The sequence below is a fragment of the Ixodes scapularis genome, unplaced genomic scaffold (genome assembly GCF_016920785.2).
Source record: "Ixodes scapularis isolate PalLabHiFi unplaced genomic scaffold, ASM1692078v2 ptg000712l_1__unscaffolded, whole genome shotgun sequence".
Taxonomy (NCBI): domain Eukaryota; kingdom Metazoa; phylum Arthropoda; class Arachnida; order Ixodida; family Ixodidae; genus Ixodes; species Ixodes scapularis.
In genome coordinates, this window is record NW_024610026.1 from 105,133 (window position 1) to 128,514 (window position 23,382).

The 23,382-nt window shown below is 48.1% G+C and overlaps 1 pseudogene; it reads right to left on the reverse strand.

Annotated features, from left to right (window-relative positions):
• Nucleotides 1–21,269, reverse strand: part of LOC120839929 — a 32,908-nt pseudogene extending 11,639 nt beyond the window's left edge.
• Between the last annotated feature and the right edge of the window lie 2,113 nt (nucleotides 21,270–23,382).

Sequence of the window (23,382 nt, forward strand, 5' to 3'; positions counted from 1 at the left end):
GTCAGTGTCCCATCTAAAACCCACGGGAGCGGTGCCAGCTGCACTGCGCCCCAACCGCACGGTGGACGCTGTTCCTTCAATGTCCACCCTGAAGCGGGGGATGGCACCCCCCGCCGCCCCTGCCTCCCTTCCTCCGAAAGCCGGGGGCAACCCCGTGTCTTGAGCCAGCCGGGAGCTAGGGAGCCGTTAAGGCTGCCGACCCCAGCGGGTCTCCCCCCGGCTCTAACTGAGGAGCCTATGAACGAGGGAGGACCCAAGCCCGGCAAGGGAAGTCTCCTCGCGGGGTCTGACTCCTCCCTTTCTGCCACCAGTGACTCCACTGGCCAGCAGAAAGAGGCTGTAAAAAAGAAAAATGCACCGCGCAAAAAGATAGATTTTAACCCATAGTCATCTCATTTAACTTTTTACCGGTTTTTATATTCACTTCGCACTGGGCTAAGCATATAGGTATTATGCAGTGGAACTGTCGCGGCCTTCTACGTTACATAGATGACATCAATTAATTTTTTGATGAGCTCCACCCTGTTGCTATTTGCCTACAGGAGACTTACCTAACTGACTTGCACACGCAGGTTTTGCGTCATCAAGTTTTTAGAAAGGACCGCCATTCCTCAAGCCCTTCGGGTGGTGTAGCAGTGGTGGTTCAGAGTGGAGTGGCATGTGCCAAAGTTCCTTTAGAAACTTGAGGCAGTTGCAGTTCGCATCCTTCTTGACTGCCTCATCACTCTAGTGTCACTCTACTTGCCACCTAATGTTCCGCTTAATCTTCATGAACTCCAAGCACTCATCAACCAACTCCCCAAATCTTTTTTTAATCCTTGGTGAGTTTGACGCCCACCATCGTTTGTGGGGAAGCTCTCGTCAGGACTCCCGAGGTGGAGTTGTTGAATGACTTTTATTATCAACTGGAATCTGCTTACTGAATAAGAAAAAACTTACATTTTTTAGTGCTGCCCACAACACTTTTACATTAATCGACCTATCACTATCATCACCATCTCTACTTCCATGCTTTTCATGGAACGTTTTAGACAACCCTTTTGGCAGCGACCATCTACCCATAATTTTAGAGAGCGTTTTACCAGTTTTATCGATACCAACTCGACTCCCGCGATGGAAGTTGGAAAAGGCCGACTGGTCTATTTTTGGTTTAGAAGCAGCACTTGATCCCTCCTTGTTTCTTCATATGACTCCTGAGGATGCGACGTTTTACGTTACAGAATGTATTATAAATGCTGCTTCCGCTTCACTTCCACAGTCTTCAGGAAATCTTCCCCGGAGGTGCAAGCCCTGGTGGAATGAGGAATGTACGTCCACTCGGAAAAGCCAGAACAAGGCGTGGAGAACTTTTCGGCGGTATCCAACTTTCTGAACTTGATCGAGCTTAGGAAAAAAAGAGCACAAGCTCGGTGGACGCGAAAACGGGCAAAGTGAGCTTTTTGGACAAAGTATGTTTCATCCTTAAATAGTTTTGTCACGACTAAAGAAGTATGGGATCGTCTCAAAAAAGTTCGCGGGCAGTACCATGCTTTCAGGATTCCACTTTTTCCTTCGATCTCAGCATCTCTAACAGGGCAAGCAGACTTCCTCGCAGAACATTTTCAGCGCGTTTGTAGCTCTTCCAATTACACTACGGAGTTTGTAAAGTTCCGGTCTACCGCTGAAAGACAGAAATTCACTATGTCAGGCTTTAACTCTGTTGCATACAACAAACCATTCACAATGTGTGAACTCGAAGTTGCTCTCAGCTTAAAAAAGCAGTCTCCACCTGGGCCAGACAGAGTTCACTACGAGATGCTCAAACACCTCTCTTATGAATCCTTGTGCCACCTGCTATCCTTTTTCAATTACCTTTGGGAAGCTGCTGCTTTTCCGCATACTTGGAGGTGTGCCCACGTTATACCTTTGCTGAAGCCTGGAAAAGATCCCTCTCTGGCTACAAGCTACCGCCCCATAGCACTTACAAGCTGCTTGGGGAAAACTTATGAAAGGCTTATAAATCGCCGCCTTATGTTTTTTTTTTTGGAGGAGAAAAACTTTTTCGATACTAACCAGTGTGGCTTTCGGGCTGGACGGTCGACTATGGACCATCTGGTCCGACTTGAGACCGTCATACGCGAGGCCTTTGTTCACCGGTAGCATTGTGTGTCCGTGTTTTTTATTTAAAGAAGGCATACAATGAGGTATGGTATCCTTCGAGATCTGTACAACTGTGGAGTGCGTGGCCGCATGCTCCGTTGCTTACAGTACTATTTAAGTGAACATACATTTCAAGTTCGATTAGGCTCGACTTTATCCAGTGTCTTCTTTCAAGAAAATGGTGTCCCCCAGGGCGGAGTCTTAAGTGCCACTTTATTTGCAGTTAAGATAAACAGTCTGGCCCAAGTTATACCGTCATCCGTTTCTTACTCTCTTTACGTGGACGATGTGCAAATATCTTTTTCGTCTTGCAACCTCTCTAGTTGTGAACGGCAATTGCAGCTCACGATAAATAGGATGAGCAAGTGGGCAAATGAAAATGGTTTTAAATTTTCCCCAGAGAAAACTGTGTGTGTGCCCTTCTCCCTGCGACGAGGTCTATCTTGGGATCCAATCTTACAATTGAATAACACAGAAATATCAGTGAAGCGCGAATATAAATTTTTAGGCATGATCTTTGATAGAAAGCTTACGTTTATCATTTAAAGGAAATAAAGCAGAAGTGCTTGCAATCCTCTAACATCCTTAAAGGGGTCATGAAACGCTTTTGCAACTTTTTCCTGTTTCGCTTTCCTCCTCAACTCATAAATCGCGCATTCCGCCAAACAGTTCAAGAAGACGAAAAGAAGGGAGGCCCCTCTCGTTCGGAACCTGGTTTGTGTACCCGGAGAGAGCCATTGTCCACCTAGAAGATTAGCCCGTCGCTCAAAATTCAGACAAAAGTTTCTTTCCCTACCCCGTTCACCCCTAAGCTGACAGTGCTTTGGAAGCTACGTGCTCCTTGGGCTAGCCACACTTTTGCCTCGTGAGCGTGGCAAATGTGGCTGCAGAGAAGGAGGTCAGGTGATGAAACGGAGGCGGCTGATTAGTCCGGCAAGCGCGTAGCTTCTACCACAATGTCAGCTTAGGGGTGAAGGGACTAAATGAGGTCCGGTTGCGTGTGACGTCAGTTTGGACCCGATGACGCGCTTTTGGGACCGCGGATGTATCACAGTGAAAAGGCAGAGAGGTTACGAAGGGGAGGAGGTACAAAATAGTCCGCTCTGTTTTCAGATTTTTGCACTGAAGGTTACTCTTTTGACTTTCTATTTTTTTTCTTTTGGCCCACTGAACGATTTGCTATTAGTAAAATCCCAATCTAAAATGATTTATCCCAACCCAAAAATCGTTTCATGGGCCCTTTAAGGTGCTGTCACATGTATCTTGGGGGTCTGACAGGCGATGCCTCCTACGGTTGTACAATGCTTTAGTTCGGTCACGCCTGGATTATGGAGCGATCGTTTATGGTTCAGCACGACTTTCTACACTAAGGATGTTGGATCCGGTTCATCACCTTGGGCTCCGGCTTGCCACTGGGGCATTTCGCACATCACCCGTATTAAGCTTGTATGTGGACACACATCAAATGTCTCTTGGAAAACGGCGACAGTACTTGAGCCTGTGTTATTATTACAAAGTCCTCTCGGATCCCAAAAATCCTGCTTATAGTATTTTACACACCCCTCAGTTCTGTAAATTGTTTGAAAACAAGCCAACAATTGTGCGCCCCCTAGGCTTTCGAGTTCAAAGTATCTGTAACTCTCTCAACCCCCCTGTCCCTTCCACAAGTGGTGTTAACTTGCTAAAATCTATAGAGAGAATTGCCCCTTGGAACGAGCTACCCGTATGTTGTGACTGGTCTCTCACCAAATACAGTAAGAAACCGTTGCTCCACAGTTTCTTCAGAAAGAGTTTATATCTTTACAAGAAAGGATATCTAGAGGTTGCAACGAGTACTATACCGACGGGTTGAAATCTTTAAGTCACGTTGGTTGTGCAGTTTATTCTAGTAACTTTGAAAGAGCTGTAGAGCTTGATTCAGTGGCAAGCATCTTCACCGCAGAGCTCTATGGTATTTTATTAGCCATTGAGCATATTCTGGACAACAATGTATTGAACACAGTCATTTTTGTCGATTCGCAAAGTGTCTTATCTGCAATTTCTTCCAGAGTTTCTACAAAGAATATACTTACACAACATGTTCGTATTAAAGTAAACAGAGCTCTTCGCCTTGGATGCACTATCAAATTTTGCTGGGTACCGAGTCACGTAGGAATTGCAGGAAATGAGAATGCAGATCGCCTGGCTGTATCCGCCACAGACTCAATAGTATATTTTGGCCTGCCCTACCAGGATTTTAAACCACTTCTAAAGAAATCTCTTTTAAACACTTGGCAGCTGGAATGGGACACTGAAACCAACAACAAGCTCCACGTGATTAAACCAATGATAGGCATCTGGGAAAGTTCACTCCACAAGAACCGCCACCTTGAGGTTCTGCTTTGCCGCTTGAGAATTGGCCATTCACGTTTGACACATACATACCTTCTGAGTGGTGAAGATGTTGCAGTTTGTGCCCATTGTAGGGAATTACTTACAGTTTTACACATTCTATGGGAATGTAGGTTTTATCATCAACTGTGCGTATCATGTTTTCCTGAATTCTTTTAGAGACCATCTTCCCTTTCATCCTATGTTTTTACTTGGAGACAATGCCTTAGTACCACTCAGACGAGTTTTTGATTTTATTAACAAAACTGGATATCTACACCAGTTATAAAAAGTTTCTCTAGCCTAGCATCTGTTTCCTTCGATCTTTAAAACACATTTTGTTTGGCGCATTATGGCCACCGTTGCCGCTGCGCCATTAAAATCTTAATCCTACCTATAACAAAGTCATCCCTTCTTCGTTATTGGCAGTCTGAATGGAACATGGAGTGCAATAACAAACTTCATATTGCCGCGCGCAGGGTCACGGACTTGTAGAAAGTTCTCGTTCGGTGCCTTGTACTTGAACTAGTACCGCGCCAAGTCCTGCGTTACTTGCGTCAGTGTGAATCTCGGTGTCCGCATCCTGATCGAAATGTCCAAGAACCGGAGGCGTCTGGAGTCGTCGCTTCAGCTCGTCGAATGCCTGCTGCTGTTCCTCGGCCCATTCGAACCTCTCGGCGTCCTTGGTGAGGTTTGTGAGCGGTGCGGAAATCCGTGCGAAATCCCGAACGAAGCGACGATAGTAGGCGCAAAGTCCAAGGAATCTTCGCACGGCCTTTTTGTCTGTCGGCACTGGAAATGACGCGACGGCGCGAGTCTTCTCAGGGTCTGGGCGCACGCCTTCGTTGCTAACCACGTGACCTAGAAACTTCAGTTCGTCATAGGCGAACCGACACTTTGACGGCTTGAGGGTGAGTCCAGCGGTCCGTATGGCTTGAAGAACAGCTCGGAGTCGTCGCAAGTGCTCGTCGAAGTCGCTGGAAAACACCACGACGTCATCGAGGTAGACCAGACAGCTCTGCCACTTCAGTCCTGCCAGTACGGTGTCCATAACACGCTGGAAAGTTGCTGGCGCCGTACATAGTCCGAAGGGCATTACCTTGAACTCGTACAGCCCATCCGGCGTGACGAAAGCTGTCTTCTTTCGGTCCCGTTCGTCGACTTCGATCTGCCAGTAGCCGCTCTTCAGGTCCATCGATGAGAAGTATCGAGAGTGGCGCAGCCGGTCTAACGTGTCGTCGATTCGGGGGAGTGGGTAGACGTTTTTCTTCGTCACCGCGTTCAGCTGCCGGTAGTCCACGCAGAACCGAAGTGTTCCGTCCTTCTTCTTAACCAGTACGACTGGAGAGGCCCACGGACTGCTTGATGGCTGGATTATGTCGTCGTTCAGCATCTCTTGAACTTGCTCCTGGATCACCTCCCTTTCTTTAACGGAGACTCTGTACGGTGATCGATGCACAGGGCGCGCGTCGTCCTCGGTAATGATGCGGTGCTTCGCAACGGCTGTTTGGCGAACCTTCGACGACGTCGCAAAGCAGTCACGGTATTCGGCGAGGAGGTTCATCAGCTGCCGTCGTTTTGGGTCCGGAAGCTTAGGGTCGATGTCGAGTTGCGCTGGCGACGTACCGTCTTGCTGAGGTGGCGAGGATTCATCAGTAATGGCGGCGATTTCGGCGGAGTTTCGGAGATCCTCGACGTGGCCAACGGCTGCACCTTTCGTGAGGTGTTGCGTTTCATTCCGGAAGTTCGTCACGAGGACCACAGTGCGGCCATCCTGAAGTTCAGCTACTCCTCGTGCGACGCCTATTCCTCTTCCCAGGAGCAAATGGAGGTTACCTTCCAGAAGAACTTCGCTACGGGTAGCTGCATCGGTCACGACAGGTACGACAACACTTGATCGCGGCGGCAGATTCACGTGGTCGGCAGCGACTCGGACGGCGGCTGACGCAGTTTGGAGTTTTTCTGAAGGCGGAACAGGTGTCCGCAGCGTCAATCTGTTTTCTCCAAGGTCGATGACGGCGCCGTATTCACACAAAAAGTCCATGCCGAGAATGACGTCTCTGGAACAGTCTTGTAGAATGACGAATTTCACAGGACACGTCTCGCCGTGAATTTCGACGCGAGCGGTGCACCTTCCGACAGGCGTGACGAGGTGTCCTCCGGCGGTTCGTATCCGCGGTCCATCCCACGGCGTCGTGACTTTTCGAAGGTGGCGAGAGAGCCTCCCACTCAATACTGAGTAGTCTGCCCCGGTGTCAACGAGTGCCGATGCGTTTTGGCCATCGATAACAACGTTTAGGTTGTTGGACACCGTTGCAGGCGCGTCGGTGCAATGCGGGGCGTCGAGAGAGTGGGAGCGCTCCGGCGTTCTTGGAGGCTGTTTGCTTCCGTCGTTTTCGGCAACGTCACCTCCAGGCGTTGCCGCACTCAGTTTTCCCGACGACGCAGGGGAGACAGGCTCTCTCGGCGGGATCGTGGCGCTGGGGAGGCTGAACGTCGTGGCGATGGGGAGCGGGCTTCACGGCGGAGAGACGACACTGGGGAGGGGGAACGTCGGAGGTACTCCTCGATGTCGTGAGGGCGTTCGCCGTACCTCGGGCGTGGGTCGTTCGGGTGGAACCTACGCAGGCCCATTTGCCGGTAGGGACAACGACGGTAGATATGGTCGGCCTCCCCGCAGTGGTAGCACAACGGGCGTCGATCGGCCGTCCTCCACACGTCGGTCTTTCGTGGAGCAGCTTGTTCTGGGCGGACGTACGCCCGATCTTCATGGCGTCGTGAATACTGCGGCGCTAGAGGTTCACGTCGAGGTGGCGCCGTATACGGGTGAGCAGGGGGCGGCGGTCGTCGGGTAGCTGCGGCGTAGCTCAGCTTCGGTGGTTCAGCAGCGGCGCTGGCGAGAACTTCTGGCTGCAGCGCCTGCTGAAGTTCTTCCCGGACAATCTCGGCGACTGAGGGCGTATCCAGGCTTGTGGCAGCAGGTAGCAACTTCTTCAACTCCTCCCGGACGGCTTCACGGATAAGGTCACGGATGTTGGGGAGGGTGGTGCCCAGGTCGGATCCAGATGTCGCTAGAGTAGTTACGCCAGGGTGTCGTTGGTAGTGTCTGGCGCGGGCTAGCAAGGCCCGTTCCATATTTGTCGCCTCCGTGATGAACTCGTCGACTGTTGTTGGGGGATTCCGGATGAGACCGCCGAAAATCTCGCTTTTCACACCCCTCATCAGGTGGTGCAGCTTCTTCTCCTCGGTAGCCTGAGGATCGGCGCGGGCGCTTAGGCGGAGAACATCCTCCACGAAGCCGGTGATGCTCTCGTTGGGGCCTTGAGTCCTGGTACGCAGTAAGTCTTCGGCTCTCTCTCGGCGGTGCTGGTTGACAAATGTCGCCTTCAGCTGGCTCTTGAAAATGTCCCAGGATGTCAATGAAGACTCGTGATTTTCGTACCAGCTTCTGGCAGTCCCCTCGAGCGAGAAATACACGTTTTGCAGCCGTTGCTCGTTGGTCCAGCTATTGTGGCGGGCGACGCGTTCGAATTGGTCGATCCAATCTTCAACGTCTTCGTGGAGTTCGCCGTGGAACGGAGCCGGTGTCCGAGGAGCGACGGGTAGGTAGACGACGGCAGGAGCGGCGGGGGCCTGCGACTGGTTGTCCATCGTCGTCTTCTTCGGCTTGGGTTTATCCAGGAGCAAACCGTACTCCGGATCCTCTCCCCTGGTGCGGCGGCTGGTCCGAGTTTCAGGTTCCGCGCTGAGTGGTCTTCTCAGCGAGCTTGGAGTCGGGCTTGCACTGCGGGTCCTGGGAGGGGAACGCTGCACGGGCATGCGGTACCCCGCACCTCCACCAGAATGTCACGGGTGGTGAGTCGTGACCAATAAACAAGAAATAAACAGAAATAAATAAACGTTTAATGTGGCGAACTCGTGCCAAAAATAAAGAAGGAAACAGAAGAAAGCAGAGCGTCGCGGGCGTCGAAGTCGGCGTGTCAGCAGAATCGAGCGCTGGGGCGAGACTGACTCGACAAGGTCGCGGGCGGCCTCTTATCTAGAGTGAGTCAGTATCTCGAAGATTCGGCGGAGAAGGTTCGAGCGTAGCGCGCTCGGGGCGAGAATGAACAAGCACTTTCTAGAACAACAAAAACAGGGATGAACGATAGTCATGTCCGCAGCAAGAGTGAACGAGAACTTTCTACAAGTCCGTGACCCTGCGCGCGGCAATATTCCAAAGCCGGTTCTTGGGCTCTGGGAGAGCTCTTCTCAGAGGAACCGATTCCATGAAGTACTATTGTGCCGTCTTCGAATCGGTCATTCTTACGTAACGCACAAATATCTTCTTAGTGGAGAGGACCCACCGGTGTGTGAACATTGTGGGGATACGCTTACCATCATGCATATCTTGTGGCTGTGTTCAGCTTTGGACAAGGAACGTCGTATTCACTTTCCTTGTTTCACTTCCAAATCCCATTCCATCCTGCTCTTTTGCTGAAGGCCTTAATAGGCCTGTATCTTCTAAGGTTTTAATCATTCATTTTCCATAGTTTTAATATGGTGCTACCTACTATAGGTCTTTGCAGTATTGCCTTTAACTTACCTTGTGTTTGGCACACTATGGCCTTAGTTGCCGCTGTGCCATTAAACACCTAAGTTTCTTCTTTTTACTGGGAGAATACCCCCTCATCCCATTCGACCGTGTGTTGTCTTTTATCACATGCGCGGGTTTTATTAATAAGATCTAACCCTACATCAGTAATTATTATTCTGTAGCTTGTTAACAACAACGGCTGGTTTGTTAAATTTTGTTTGGTGCAGTAGGGCCTCCGTAACTGTTGCGCCATAAAACCCCCAAGCATCATCATCATCATCATCATCATGACTTGTGATCCTGGGTTTCATTCCCACTTGACCCCACTTTCCTTTTTAATTCCACAACTCTATGTGCGACGTCACGACCTTCGGGTACGCAAGATATCATGTGACTTTCTCTACAAAATAAAACTATAGCTTAAATTAAACAAATAAAAAATTGGTTTCTCAGTAATAATGAAAAACTTATTTTTCCAAAACATTTTTTTATTAAATAGGCCCTTAGGCACACACCAACATGGCATAAACCTTTTTTTCAGCGCAATGCATAGTCTTCACAGGAGCGATTTGGCCCGCATTTGCGAAAACAACCTATATATGCAAAGAACTTATATATGCAAAATGACAGGATAGGCATATGGAGTAATAAAAGAAAGTAAATACCAAGGCTGTGGCCACACGCTCATCCCGAATGGCCTCGTTTGCTGCTTCCAACTCGGCCACAGTCATGGCTGGCAGCCTCGGTATAGGACGTCACAGCAATGGCTGTAGGGGTGGCGCCGCCTCTGCTGCAGAGGCCTCCAGCCGTGCCATCCTGCCGTCAAGCTGCGAAAGCAGCTAGTGAGTGTCTCGGTTCTGGAGGCGTACCTCCAGCAGGAGGCGCAGGATGCTCAGCTCAGACAAAAGCCAGCACTTCCAGCAGACGCGGCCACTTCGTTGTTTTAACTTTTGCTGCACTAAACACTGATGAACAGTTGGGGAAGATATGAAAAAGGCCAAGCGAGTGCGTGGCTTCTAAAGCACCCAACGCTGTATAAGTTAAAAGTGGAATTCTGACAAGATGCTGGCTTCGAAAGCAACTAGCGCTGCCTAAATCAAAAATGGAACTATGGCGAGGCTATGATGCGTGCAAGTGACGTCTCAGCAGCTGTTCGATTTTGCTCTCACCCCCGCCGAGATGCCTTTTTTTGGTGATTGCTGTATCTATAGGTTAGGGGATTGGGTGGTTTTATTTCTTAACATGTAAAACAGTGCTTTCTGGCTTTCCAAAAAGCAAATGCAAAGCCTAAGTTAGCTGAAAAAGCAGCGTAGCCACATTTCATACGACTGAGTGACGGAACAATAAAAATATTAATACTGGAGGAAACACGAAGACAGGATCAGGCTGTCATTTCATTATCTGACACGACCTTAATAACAAATTTCAAAACACAATCCCTTCTGGCATGACTGAATGAGGTGTGCTCTTTCCCTCGCCTGTTGTAGCGTAATGCTGTATGCTTGATCTAAGATCAAAGCAGATATCAGCGTTAGCTCAAGAGTAGTGGGTCGGTCAAGCGGCGAGTATAATGACGAAAATCTAACAGCCGCTGAGATGGCGCTCATGCGCCTTATAATCTTGTCATAGTTCAGCTAGAGTCACTGTATTAAGAGTCGACGGAACTGCTAAATTGTGCCGTCCCAAGGTCACGTGGTATGTGGGCGCCATGTCACGACAGATATTTGGTGTTAATTTATGGGCCGGAAGAGCGTCGTTTTTCCCACGTTTCAGGTTTGAAAATGATTTGGAGGAGCTTGAATATTCTACAGAATAATTAAAATGGCACCTTTCAGGGCCCACCATTTTTGTTTAGTTATGAGAAGTATTTGTTTATGCGAAGATCACCTAATTTCTTCATTTTCTACTGTCTCGCAACGATAGAAAATGACACCTACCGTTTCAAAAGTGCCGTTTGCAACCATTTTTTGTAATCCCTCTGCTGTGTTTATGTTCATGTTTTTTTTTTTTTTTTTGCTTCACCACTCCTCTGTGTGATGCTTCGGCCTTGAGAGTAAATAAATGAAATGAAATGAAATGGCAGTGGCCATCCATCACAAAACTTCTCGGCCTTGAAGCAACGAGGCGATGACAGCATGGGACCTTTGTCTGTACTCCTTGCTCTTCCTTTAGGCTTTGTGAGACTTTGTGGCAGTTACGACATTATGCTAAAAGTGTGAATGCGATAGCGTTGCGCAGGCACAGGATATCATTTGGTGCAACATGGTGCATTTGGCGCAGGAGTGGAAGCACTCCAGTGGTCTTTTACGCCTGTTATTTAAAAAACACATTCATTTATTTATTACATTTATTACATGCACCCTCAGTGCCTTTGGCATTGAAGAGGGGAGTGGTTACAAAAATAAATGATGATGAAGTAAAATAACGAAATTACTAGAAGTACGAAAAATGGCGTCTATTCATACAATATTGGCTAAGGCGTTCTTGAACAGGTGTAGGTCTTCGATTGAAGCTGTTGGTATGGGAAAACGATTCCACTCTTCTGATGTGCGTGGGAGAAATGACTGAAAAAAGCATTAGTCCTGGACGATGGGACACCGACCTTATGGGCGTGATCTAATCGAGATGAAACGTATTGGCGAGGTAAAATGAGTTTGGCGTGGAGATGGGGGTGATAAAACAACTTGTGAAAGAGGCAAAGACGAAAGTTTTTACGGCGAGATGACAAAGACGATAAGTCGAGGCTGGATTTCATGTGGTTATGCTCGCAGTTCTGTTATAGTTGGACCAGATAAAGTGAACAGAGTTATTCTGGACCATTTCAATTGAGTGAATTAGATTTTCATGACAAGGATCCCAGACTGAAACGGCATATTCGAGTTTTGGATGATTGTGCGTTTTGTAAAGTAAAAGTTTTAGAGATGAGGGAACTTTTGCAAAATTACGTCGAAGATATCCCAAGGTACGCCCCGCAGGGGGCACCTGTGAAAGCAGGTGTTTGGAGAGTGGCGTCTCCACGGACCCCGAGCCATGCGGGTTCGCCCGCCCACGTCTGACTGTGCGTGGCTTTCCCGTGTCTGGGGAAAAGGGCATCCTGGTGGTTGAGCCGAGCCCGGGCAGGGTTGGACCCTTCGGGGCCCCCCGGGTGAGGCAATACACCACTTCGGCCCCCGCTTCTCATAGACGGGAGTCCTGGTAAGGCCCGGCCAGGATGATTCAGTCTAGTCGCCTTTTCTTCTACTATCCCCTCCGATCTTTCGCTTTTACCTTTCCTGTTTCTTTCACTTCCTTCGCATTTCTTTTGCTCCTTTTTCACCCCTCTTTGGCGGCAAGGGCTAACCATGGGTGGCAATGGACCTCTGTCTTGACCCACACTTGGGTATAGTTTCCCGGCAGCACTGTTAGTGTAACGTCTCCAGCCAAGCCCTTCTTGTTATGGTGCGTTACCTAACCCCTTGTTGGGCTCGGTGGTGGGCGGTGCACCGCGGATTCCGAACACTCTTTGCCCTTTTATGGCGCCCCACCCCTCCAAACCCCGTTCAGGGCACGCCCTTAAAAGGCGCTGCCCCGAACAAAAAACCATCGATAAAGAATGTGAAGTAGAAACATTTACTAAGTTTTTCATCGTTCATTCGCTGGATGAACAGAAACCTGTTTCAAAGCTCTCACCTTTTATTGTAGCAAAGGTGCTAGAAAACCTTGTAGGGTTTTCCTACAAGGCTAAAAAACAGCACACTGGAGACCTTCTTGTGGAAGTGAACACAAAAAAACAAAGTGACGCACTCCTTAAACTGACTACCATCGTTGACGTGAAGGTGTCGGTGAGCCCTCATCGCACACTAAATACTGTCCATGGAGTCCTCTCCGAGGACGACTTCCTCCACACTAGTGAGGAAGAACTCCTCGAGGGACTCCAAGGTGCCGGTGTCGTTGCCGTAAAACGCATTATGTTTAGGAAAGACGGCGAACAAATCCCTTCGAGACATGTTAATCTGACTTTTGAAAGGCATACTCTTCCTGAGACAATCAAGGCAGGCTATTTGAACTGCCGCATTCGCCCGTACGTCCCCAACCCCCAGCGGTGCTTCCGATGCCAGCGTTATGGTCATGGAACACGCAGTTGTCGAGGGAAGGAGACGTGTGCGAAGTGCGGTAGTCAAGGTCACGTTTCCGATACCTGCGAGGCGGCTCTGGCCCACTGCGCTAATTGCGGTGGACCACATCCTGCTTATTATCGTGCATGTCCCTGTTGGAAGCTAGAAAAGGACATCCTTTCCATCAAAGTAAAAGAAAATATATCGTACCCAGAAGCTAAGAAGCGGTTCTCCTTTTTATCAAAGGGGAGTTTTGCCGAGGTGGTGCGCAGGGGCCCTGCACCACGCTCGGAGTCGAGGGCCACCCAGGTCTCTCCCGAGATCTTGGCGGCTGACTTCAGGGCCCCAGCTGCCCGACAGGGGCAGCAGCTGCTTCCTCCAGTCCCTGGTGGTGGCACGCGTGCTGCCCCTCTTTCCAAGGACAGGTCGGCAGCAGCCGCGCCTGCCCCCTCTCCTAGGTCCACCTCTGGGGAGACGGAGCGAACTTCTCGCTCTTGCTCGCTAGAGAGGACCCCCCTACCAAAGGAGCAGCATGGTGCCCATGCAGCTCCTGTGAAGGGAGGGGACCGGACGAACTCGGACGAGCCGTCGCCCAGTTCGTCTGCAACCCCTCCAGCCGGTCGTGGTCGGGGTTTGCCCCCCCGCACACCTGGCCGGAGAAGTACTGCGCTAAAATCAACGGATACCTCTCAGGAGGTGGAGATGTCGACAGATGCTGACGATCTGTCCACTCCTGGGTCCGACCAGGACAATATGGAGTGGGAAACGCCCTCCAGTAAACATAAAAAGAATAAGAAGCCTGTAGTCCCACCCAAGTGATGATCCCAATGACTTCCATCTAGTTCCTGTCGACTCTACAGTCTTACTTATTTTATTAGGTTTATTTTTCAGTTGCATATTTACATACCTTTTATAGATGACTAAGTTACATTTTATGCAATGGAACTGTCGCGGTATTTTAAGAAATATTGATGATGTCAACTATTTTATGGATCAGCTTCGACCCATCGCTCTCGCCTTGCAAGAAACCCATCTTAACACTAATTCTTTTAACATTTTAAAACGTCATCAGGTTTTTAGAAAAGATCGCCCCTCATCCACCCCTTCTGGTGGTGTTGCAGTGGTCGTACAGAGGGAAGTTGCTTGCTCTCAAGTTCCCCTCTGCACGCAACTAGAAGCTGTTGCAGTACGTCTCCTTCTAGACCGCCTTGTAACAATTGTTTCTTTATACTTACCACCTAACATTCCTTTAAACCTTCAAGAGCTGCAGGGACTTATAGGACAGCTCCCGCAACCTTTTTTAATTTTGGGAGATTTTAACGCTCATCATCCTATGTGGGGTAGTACCCGTCAAGACTCCCGTGGTGGTGTGATTGAACGTCTTTTATTGTCTTCGGGGATATATGCCTTCTTAATGGGAGAGAGCCAACGTTTTTTAGTGCAGCACACAACTCATTTACATTCATCGATCTTTCTATTGCTTCACCTTCATTGCTTCCTTGCTTTTCCTGGAAGGTTCTTCATAACCCTTTTGGAAGTGATCACTATCCAGTTGTTTTAGAGAGTACCGTTCCATTGCCTAATCTTTTAAAGAGGGTCCCTAGGTGGAAATTAGACAAGGCAGACTGGGCGCTTTTTAATCTTCACTCCACTTTGGATCCTTCGCTTCTTTCGTCTATGTCCCCTGAGAACGCTACACTTTATGTTACTGAGCAGATACTAAAGGCTGCTCAGCAGTCCATTCCACAAACATCTGGTAATATACCCAAGAAATGTAAACCTTGGTGGAATAAGGAATGTGCGACAACCCGGGCGGACCAAAATAGGGCGTGGGGCCGATTTCGCAGATACCCCACTCCAAGCAACCTTGTTGAGTTCAAGCGACGAAAAGCCAAGGCTCGTTGGACTAGGAAGCAAGCAAAGCGGAAGTCATGGATGAAGTATCTCTCTTCTTTAAGCAGCTTTGTCCCAGCTAAAGAGGCCTGGGACCGATACCGGAAAGTAAATGGGGATTACAGGTGCTTTGCCATTCCAACATTTAATGCTCCTTCTTCATCACTAAAAGATATTGGTAACATACTCGGGGAACATTTTTATAATTCGTCTAGTTCGGCCAACTACAGTGTCACCTTCGGACAGTTAAAAGCTCGTGCGGAACTGCAAAAGGTTCTCATGTCAGGAGAAAATTCAGCATCCTATAACCAACCATTTACGCGATGCGAGCTTGAGATGGCTCTTAATGTGACAAAGCTCTCGGCCCCTGGTCCCAATGGAATTCATTATGAAATGCTGCGCCGCCTTTCTCCGGAGTCCCTTGAAAATCTTCTCCTGTTTTTTAATCTTTTGTGGGAAAAGGCATGTTTCCCTCAGGCTTGGAAACATGCACACATCATCCCTCTCCTAAAGCCTAACAAAGACCCCTCACAACCATCAAGCTACCGCCCAATTACACTGACAAGCTGCCTTGGGAAAACATATGAAAGGCTTATAAACAGGCGACTGGTCTACATGTTAGAAAGCTAGAGGGTCTTTGATAAAAATCAATGTAGATTCCGCCAAGGTCGATCTACCCTTGACCACTTAGTTCGCTTAGAAACTGTGATACGTGAAGCATTTGTAAACAGGCAGCACTGTGTTGCAGTTTTTTTCGACTTAGAAAGGGCATATGACACAGCATAAAGGTATGGGATTCTCCGAAACCTGTATGCCTGTAATATTCGTGGCCGTATGCTGCGAAGCATAAAGGAATACCTGACAGACAGGACTTTCCAAGTTCGTCTCGGCTCAGCCCTATCTGATTCCTTTGTTCAAGAAAATGGAGTCCCCCAAGGGGGTGTTTTAAGTGTGACTTTGTTTTTGCTAACAATGAATTCACTCGCACAACTGCTGCCACCCTCTATTTCATATTCTCTTTATGCTGATGATATACAGATTTCATCATCGTCCTGTAACCTTTCTAGTTGTGAGCGCCAGTTGCAGTTAGCCATAAACAAATTGTCCAAGTGGGCCGACGAAAATGGGTTCAAGTTCTCTGCTTCAAAAACAGTCTGTGTCCCTTTTTCTCTGCGACGCGGGCTGTCTTTGGATCCATCCCTGGAATTGAATGGAACTCCTATACCTGTTAGACGGGAGCACAAATTTCTTGGTGTAATATTTGATAGAAAGCTTAATTTTATTTCCCACCTTAAAGCGCTGAAGCAAAAATGCCTTCAGTCAATAAACCTTCTGAAAGTTTTATCTCACAAGTCTTTAGGGTCTGATAGAAAATGTATCCTGCAGCTATACAATGCCCTTGTACGATCCCGTCTTGACTATGGTGCAGTAGTGTATGGATCGGCTCGGCCCTCTGCCCTTAAGATGTTGGACTCGGTTCGTCATCTCGGCTTGCGACTGGCAACAGGAGCTTTCCGGACATCCCCCGTCCTTAGTTTGTATGCAGAATCCAGTGAGCTGTCCCTGAACAAACGACGTACATATCTTAGTCTAACATATGCTTACAAGATTCTCTCCGATCCTCAGCATCCGACTTACTCTTCACTCACAAGGTCAAGGTTCTTTCGACTTTTTGAAAATAAATCAAGCATTGTAACACCGTTGAGCTTCCGCATTGAACATCTTCGCTCCTCGCTGCATCTTTCTCTGGACCAGGTCAGCCTCGTTCGGAAAGTGAACGGTATTCCACCTTGGAAAACACAGCGAGTTGAATCCGACTGGTCTCTCGCAAAGTTCAACAAGCACGGCATTTCCCATGCTGTAATTAAGCAAGAGTTTAGAGAACTGCAAAATAAGTACGATGGTTATCTTCATGTTTATACAAATGGTGCCAAGACTTCATCTTTCGTCGGTTGCGCCGTATACTCTGAAAGCTTCTCCAGGGTTCAACGACTTGATTGTATCGCCAGCATTTTTACTGCGGAGCTCTACGCGGTATCAATGGCGATTGAATTTATTATCAATAGTAAAATACTGAGGGCAGTCCTGTTTGTTGACTCTCAAAGTGTGATTCTTGCAGTTTGCTCTCTTAAAGATACTAAACATATGCTTGTACAACAAATTCGATATAAACTTAACTCTGCTTTGCATGGGGGTCAAAATATAAAATTTTGTTGGGTGCCCAGTCACATTGGCATTCATGGCAATGAAGAAGCCGACAAACTTGCAGGGTCTGCCGGGAACCTTCCACAATCGCTCTCCTGCCTACCCGATCAAGATATTAAACCCTTGGTGAAGTCCTCAATTCTTCATTCTTGGCAATTGGAATGGGACATGGAGTGCGATAACAAGCTTCATGTTACCAAATCTTCATTGGGAGTCTGGGAAAGCTCTTCATGCAAGAGCCGACTTCATGAAACGTTGTGCCGCCTGAGAATTGGACACTCATTTATAACTCATAGGTATCTGCTTACGGGAGAAGATCCACCTGTGTGTGATCAGTGTGGTGACAGGCTCACTGTTTTGCATATCTTCTGGCTGTGTCCCGGCCTTCAGCCCAAGCGCCGCATTCATATCCCTGAATTTTTCCAATATCATATCCCATCTCATCCTGCTCTCCTTGTGGGAGAGAATCCTTTAGTCTCTCTTGAACGGGTAATGGAATTTCTTAGCAGTATTGGCCTTTTACACCGACTCTAGCCTTTTGGTCAATCTTTTGTAAAACTTTTCCGTTAATACAATGATCCTTACAATTAGTTTGGCGCAGATGGCCTCGTAGCTTTTGCGCCATTAACCCCCCAAAATCTCTCTCAAATCCCAAGGTACGGTTAGCTTTATTAATTTTATATGTTATATGAACTGTCCAAGTGAGATTTGATGTGATATGAGTACCGAGATATTTATAACTAGTCACAGTGTCTAGGGGCGAGTTATGGAGATGGTAAACAGGTAGATTGTTAATTTTCTTGGACACGCGCATACATTTACATTTGTTAATGTTCAATTTTATGCACCACGTTTTGCACCAAACAGAAATAGCGTTAAGATCGGACTGGAGCGCGTTAATGTCATTTTCACAAGTTATTTCCCTAAATACAACACAATCATCGGCAAACAAATGAACATGGGAAGAGGTAGATCATTAATGTATATAAGAAAAAGAAGAGGTCCGAGCACAAAGCCTTGTGGCACACCAGAGTGAACACCACTTGGCTGAGAGACGATTATTAGCTACAATGAACTGCGAGCAGTTAACCAGAAAACATTCAAGCCAGATGAGAATAGCCTCCCAGACAACACAAGTGCATCCGACGTACATCCCTGGGTGATCCTTTCAAGATATTTGGATATCCCTGGGAAATGCGAGTACATGCAAAGATATTATGATATATATGCAAAGATTTTAGGGACATTCCCAGGATATCAAAATGGCCACTTTGAGTTTATCTCAGGGCGTTACGTGACAAATCTAAAGATGACTGCAGGACATTTTAAGGAGGTCCCAGCATATCCGAAGGAGCTACATGACAAATCTTTACGGTTGACTGGAGGACATTTTAAGGAGGTCCCAGCATATCCTCTGGAGCTACATGAAAAATCTTTACGGATGACTGTAGTACATTTTACGGAAATACCAGGACAGTGCACCAATCTTTCACAAGATGCTTTATTAAACGTATAACTTGTAAATACTCAAATGTCTTAGGCGTAAAAATTCTTCAAAGATGTCGCTGAAAAAAAAAGAAACTCTTAATGACATTTCCTTACACTTGGTTTGATGTCAATATAACCACTTGAAAACACATCTGCCGAAATTGCTGCTTAGATTTTCGTTGAAATGCAAACCATTTAACATCAGTCTGTACAGTTTTAGTACAGTAATTGCAAATTCATGCCATACACTAAGATGATATACTTGTGCCTAAGACCTAGGGCAATGGTATTAGTGCATGCAACTGCTCTGCGGAAGCTGTAGAAATTATTTAGCGCGTCTCTGGTTCTACAAAAAATATACAGTGCCCGTCGTCTGTTCGGCATTCGTACCATAGGTGGCGCGGATCACACGCAAGCTATGTGTTGTGAAATTCTTTGCCCTTTAGATTACGGACTCTTTTTTGCCCGCTGGTTTTAGGAAAATAATTTGCCTAATAACCATAGCCGAATATTTTGCCCGCTACATTGTTTTTATGTGGTATGACCGACCCACTGATCGACATTTAAAGGGGTCGACCAGAAATGCTTTGCATTTACAACTGAACATTAGGAAAACAAGAAACAGCGCAAAAAACACAGGATAAGTGGAAGAAGTAGACGGGACGAGCGTTGGTTGACAATTAAATTTCACTGAAAACACAAAACACACTAGCAAAAGCAACCACCATCCAAAATCGAAAAGCAAACACAAACGAAAAACAAAGAAGCAAAGAGTTAGAATTTTTAAGCTTTCATTGATGCTGGCCTATCGTGCTCGCTTTTATTGCATGCTTTTTTGGTTGTTTGATTGCTTTCGTGTTTTTGAGGGTGGTTTCTTTAGCTCGTGTGTTTTTGTGTTTTCAATAAACTTTTAGTTGTCAATCAGCGCTTGTCCCGTCTACTTCTTGCACTTGTCTTGTGTGTTTTTGTGCTGTTTCTTGTTTTCGCCATGAAGCAACTCGCCTGTATCGCCACCTTAGTAAACATTAGTGTTTGGAGGCTGCAGAGGCATCAGAAGTATCCTCTTTATTAGTATGAGTAGGATACTTCAGCTTTGCTTGTGAATTCTATACTCCGTACAGAACAAATATACAAAATGTAAATTTTTGGCTTGACAATGTTCACATTGTCAAGTTTGACAATATAAACATTGTTTACATTGTCAAAGTTTGACAATGAAGCAACCATCTTATATAGTGGTATATACTTGGGAAATGTGTCTCGCTATTAGCGTTTGCTGAGTTATATTGACTGGGGCTCTCACGTGAGGAAAAAAGCGCCAACAATGTCGAAAGCATGACTTACCTTTGGAGCTGCTTGCTCCTTTATTTGACTAATGGCAGAGAAATAACACCAACTTCTGAAAAGAAAGTAGGCAAAGAAAGGACTTTTAAACGGAACATCGCCGAACACTTAATCTCCATCAATAATAATAATAATACTAATACTTTATTCGCATTGATTGGATAGGGTATCCCAGGCATGCTGGGGGTGCAAAAAGGCATAGCTGCCCATGCCGGGGAGGCTTGCAACCCAACCTGGGGACCCAGGAACTGCGCACACATGCGCAAGGCTATAGAGTTCAAGTTGAAGGCTAGTGCAGGCGCTGGGCAGCCTTTACCAGGGACAAGATATTGTCGTCTTCAGGGGAGAAAAGTCGTGTGAGGTCCGGCGGTAACTGTTGCCACAAAGCAGCAGCACGTGGTAGCCATGAAGACTTGTGACGCTCAGTCCGCGTATGCAGCGGCTGCAGGCGGCCAGTGCGGTGACAGAGGCGCATCAATAAGCAGCTGGTGGCCAGGGCTGAGAAGTCTGCAAAGGAGGCGCATGGAAGCGCCATGCATCCGGGAGGCAAGCGGTTGCCAGGACGCATGGTGAAGAAGAACAGCAGTCCTAATCTGACGATAGGGCAGGCGGCGGGCTCTAGGAGTGCTGCGGCTATAAAATGTGTATGCTGCACGTCGCTGGACACTGGCGAGGCACGACTGTAGGCGTACCGAATGGGGGAACCAGATTTCCGAACAGTACTCGAGTATGGGGAGAACGAGGGCTGTGTAGAGGCTACGAAATGTGTTTGGAGGCATGTTGAGCGAGGTGCGGGTAATGAAGCCCAGCATACGGCGAGACTTGGCGAGAGTGCGTTGGACGTGAGGAGAGAATGACAGGCGCCCATCAAACTCTACACCCAGGATGACACTCGAGGAGACCCTGCGGATCTCCACTTCGCCAACAGTGAGCCGAGGAGGAGGTTGTCGAGGGCGACACAACCCAGTTAGAGTCATAGTCGTTGATTTTTGAGTGTTGATGCGCAGCTGGTGCTGCTGCGTCCACTTGTAGCACTGGTCGAGATCAGACTGGAGGGATGCATAGTCGGAAGGATTGCGGATTGGCTGCAAGAGTGAGATGTCATCTGCGTAGAGTATGGGGGTGCAGTGTAAAGAATCAGTGATGTTGTCTATGAACATGGTGAAGAGTGTGGGCCCAAGCACACTCCCCTGGGGTACACCAGCACGGACAACACTGGAAGCAGATTTGGCGCCACGGTAGACAACACGCTGCATTCTGTTATCCAGGAAAGATGCTAACCAGGCGAGCACAGTGCCTGATATACCCTTGGCGTTAACGCTGGCCAGGACAGAGGGGTGTGGAAGACGATCGAAGGCTCGAGAAAGGTCGAGCTGTACAAGCTTACAAGGTGTGCGGTTATCCAGGTGGGCACTCAGTGTGTGTACTAAGACACCCAGTGCAGTTTCACAGCTGCGGTTTTGGCGAAAGCCGTGTTGAGCAGGCGACAAAAGGTTGTTGTCGTCGAGATGGGAACGGATCTTCTTATTAAGGATACGCTCAAAAGTGCGACAGAGAATGGATGTAGACGCAATAGGACGGTAGGAAGACAGTAGACTCGCTTGGGCGCCATGGCCTTTGTAAACGGGTGTGACGTGGGCAAGCTTCCAGGCATCAGGGGCCGTGCCCGTGTTAATAATGCGCTGAAACATGCGGCACAGAAGAGGAGCCATACTCTGTATTGCGCACTTGAGAATCAGTGGGTGAATGCCATCAGGGCCAGGGCCATCATGGCCGAGCCCGGGGTAGGTTTGGACCCTTCGGGGCCCCCCGGGTGAGGCAATACACCACTTTGGCCCCCGCTTCTCGTAGACGGGAGTCCTGGTAAGGCCCGGCCAGGATGATTCAGTCTAGTCGCCTTTTCTTCTACTATCCCCTCTTTCTCTTTTCTCCCCTTCCCTCTCCCTCACTTTCACCTTCTTTGGTGGCAAGGGCCAACCTTGTGTGGTGGCAGATACCCTTATCCCAACCACACTTGGGTATAGCACCTGGGCAAGTGCTAGAAGAACAGCGGTTCCAGCAAAGCCCATTTTGTTATGGGCTGCTGACTACTCCCTAAGTTGGGCTCGATGGTGGGCGGCACACCGCAGGTGCCGAGATCCTTTTCCCATTGATATGGGTACTAAAGCTAAATCTTTCCTTGATCGGGCCCCGAAAAGTGTCCGGACCGAAGAGACAACATCAACAAGCCTTACCTTGCCAGTCATGAATTTTCCCAAATTTATAGCAATGCACTCAGAGAACGAAGATCAACCACTTGCAAAGCTTTCCCCATTCTTGGTCGCAAAGACCCTAGAAACTGTGATAGGAAAATCCTTTAAAGCCAAAAAACTTCCATCTGGCGACCTGCTTGTGGAGGTCACAAATGCTGAGCAAAGCAAAGCACTTCTTGCACTCAACCAAGTAAGAGATTACAAAGTGTCAGTGTCTCCACATCGCTCACTGAACAGCACGCAGGGTGTCATCTCTGAAGATGATCTCCTTGGAATATCTACCGACGAGATACTCGAGGGACTTCAAGATCAAGAGGTAGTCGCTGTGCGACGTATCACTATCCGTCGCGACGGTGAAGAACGGGACACAAAACAGATTGTGCTAACGTTCAACTCGACAACGCTCCCATCCACTGTTAAAGCCGGGTATCTCAACTGCAAAGTCCGCCCCTACGTCCCCAATCCAAGGCGTTGCTTCCGCTGCCAGCGCTTTGGACATGGGTCACTAACCTGCAGAGGAAAAGCCACCTGTGCAAAATGTGCAAGCACTGACCACCCTTCCGACAACTGTGGCAACAATACCCATCTTTGCGTCAACTGCCGAGGAACACACCCAGCATATTCTCGCAGCTGTCCCCTGTGGAAGAGACAGAAGGAAATTCTCTCACTAAAGGCTAAAGAAAATATTTCTTCCTGAGAAGCACGAAAAAGATATTCTTTTATATCTCAAGGCTCTTATGCCGAGGCCGCGCGCAGGGGACCGGCGCGGTCGACGGCGTCAACGGGAACGCAGACGTCAACGGACGACCTGCGTCCCCCCCCTCAGTCCCCCTCAGCCTCATCTGGAGTGGCACAAACCACTCCAACCCCAAAGCGAAAGGTAGATCCTATCGCTACAGGGTCCATTCAAGCGCAAAGATCTTCAATCCCTGCGCCATCCAAAACGCAGGTGCCTCGAGGTCGGGGACTTCCTTCTCGTCCCTCTGAAGGCGCCCGAAAACCTGGTGAGCCATCGGGGTCA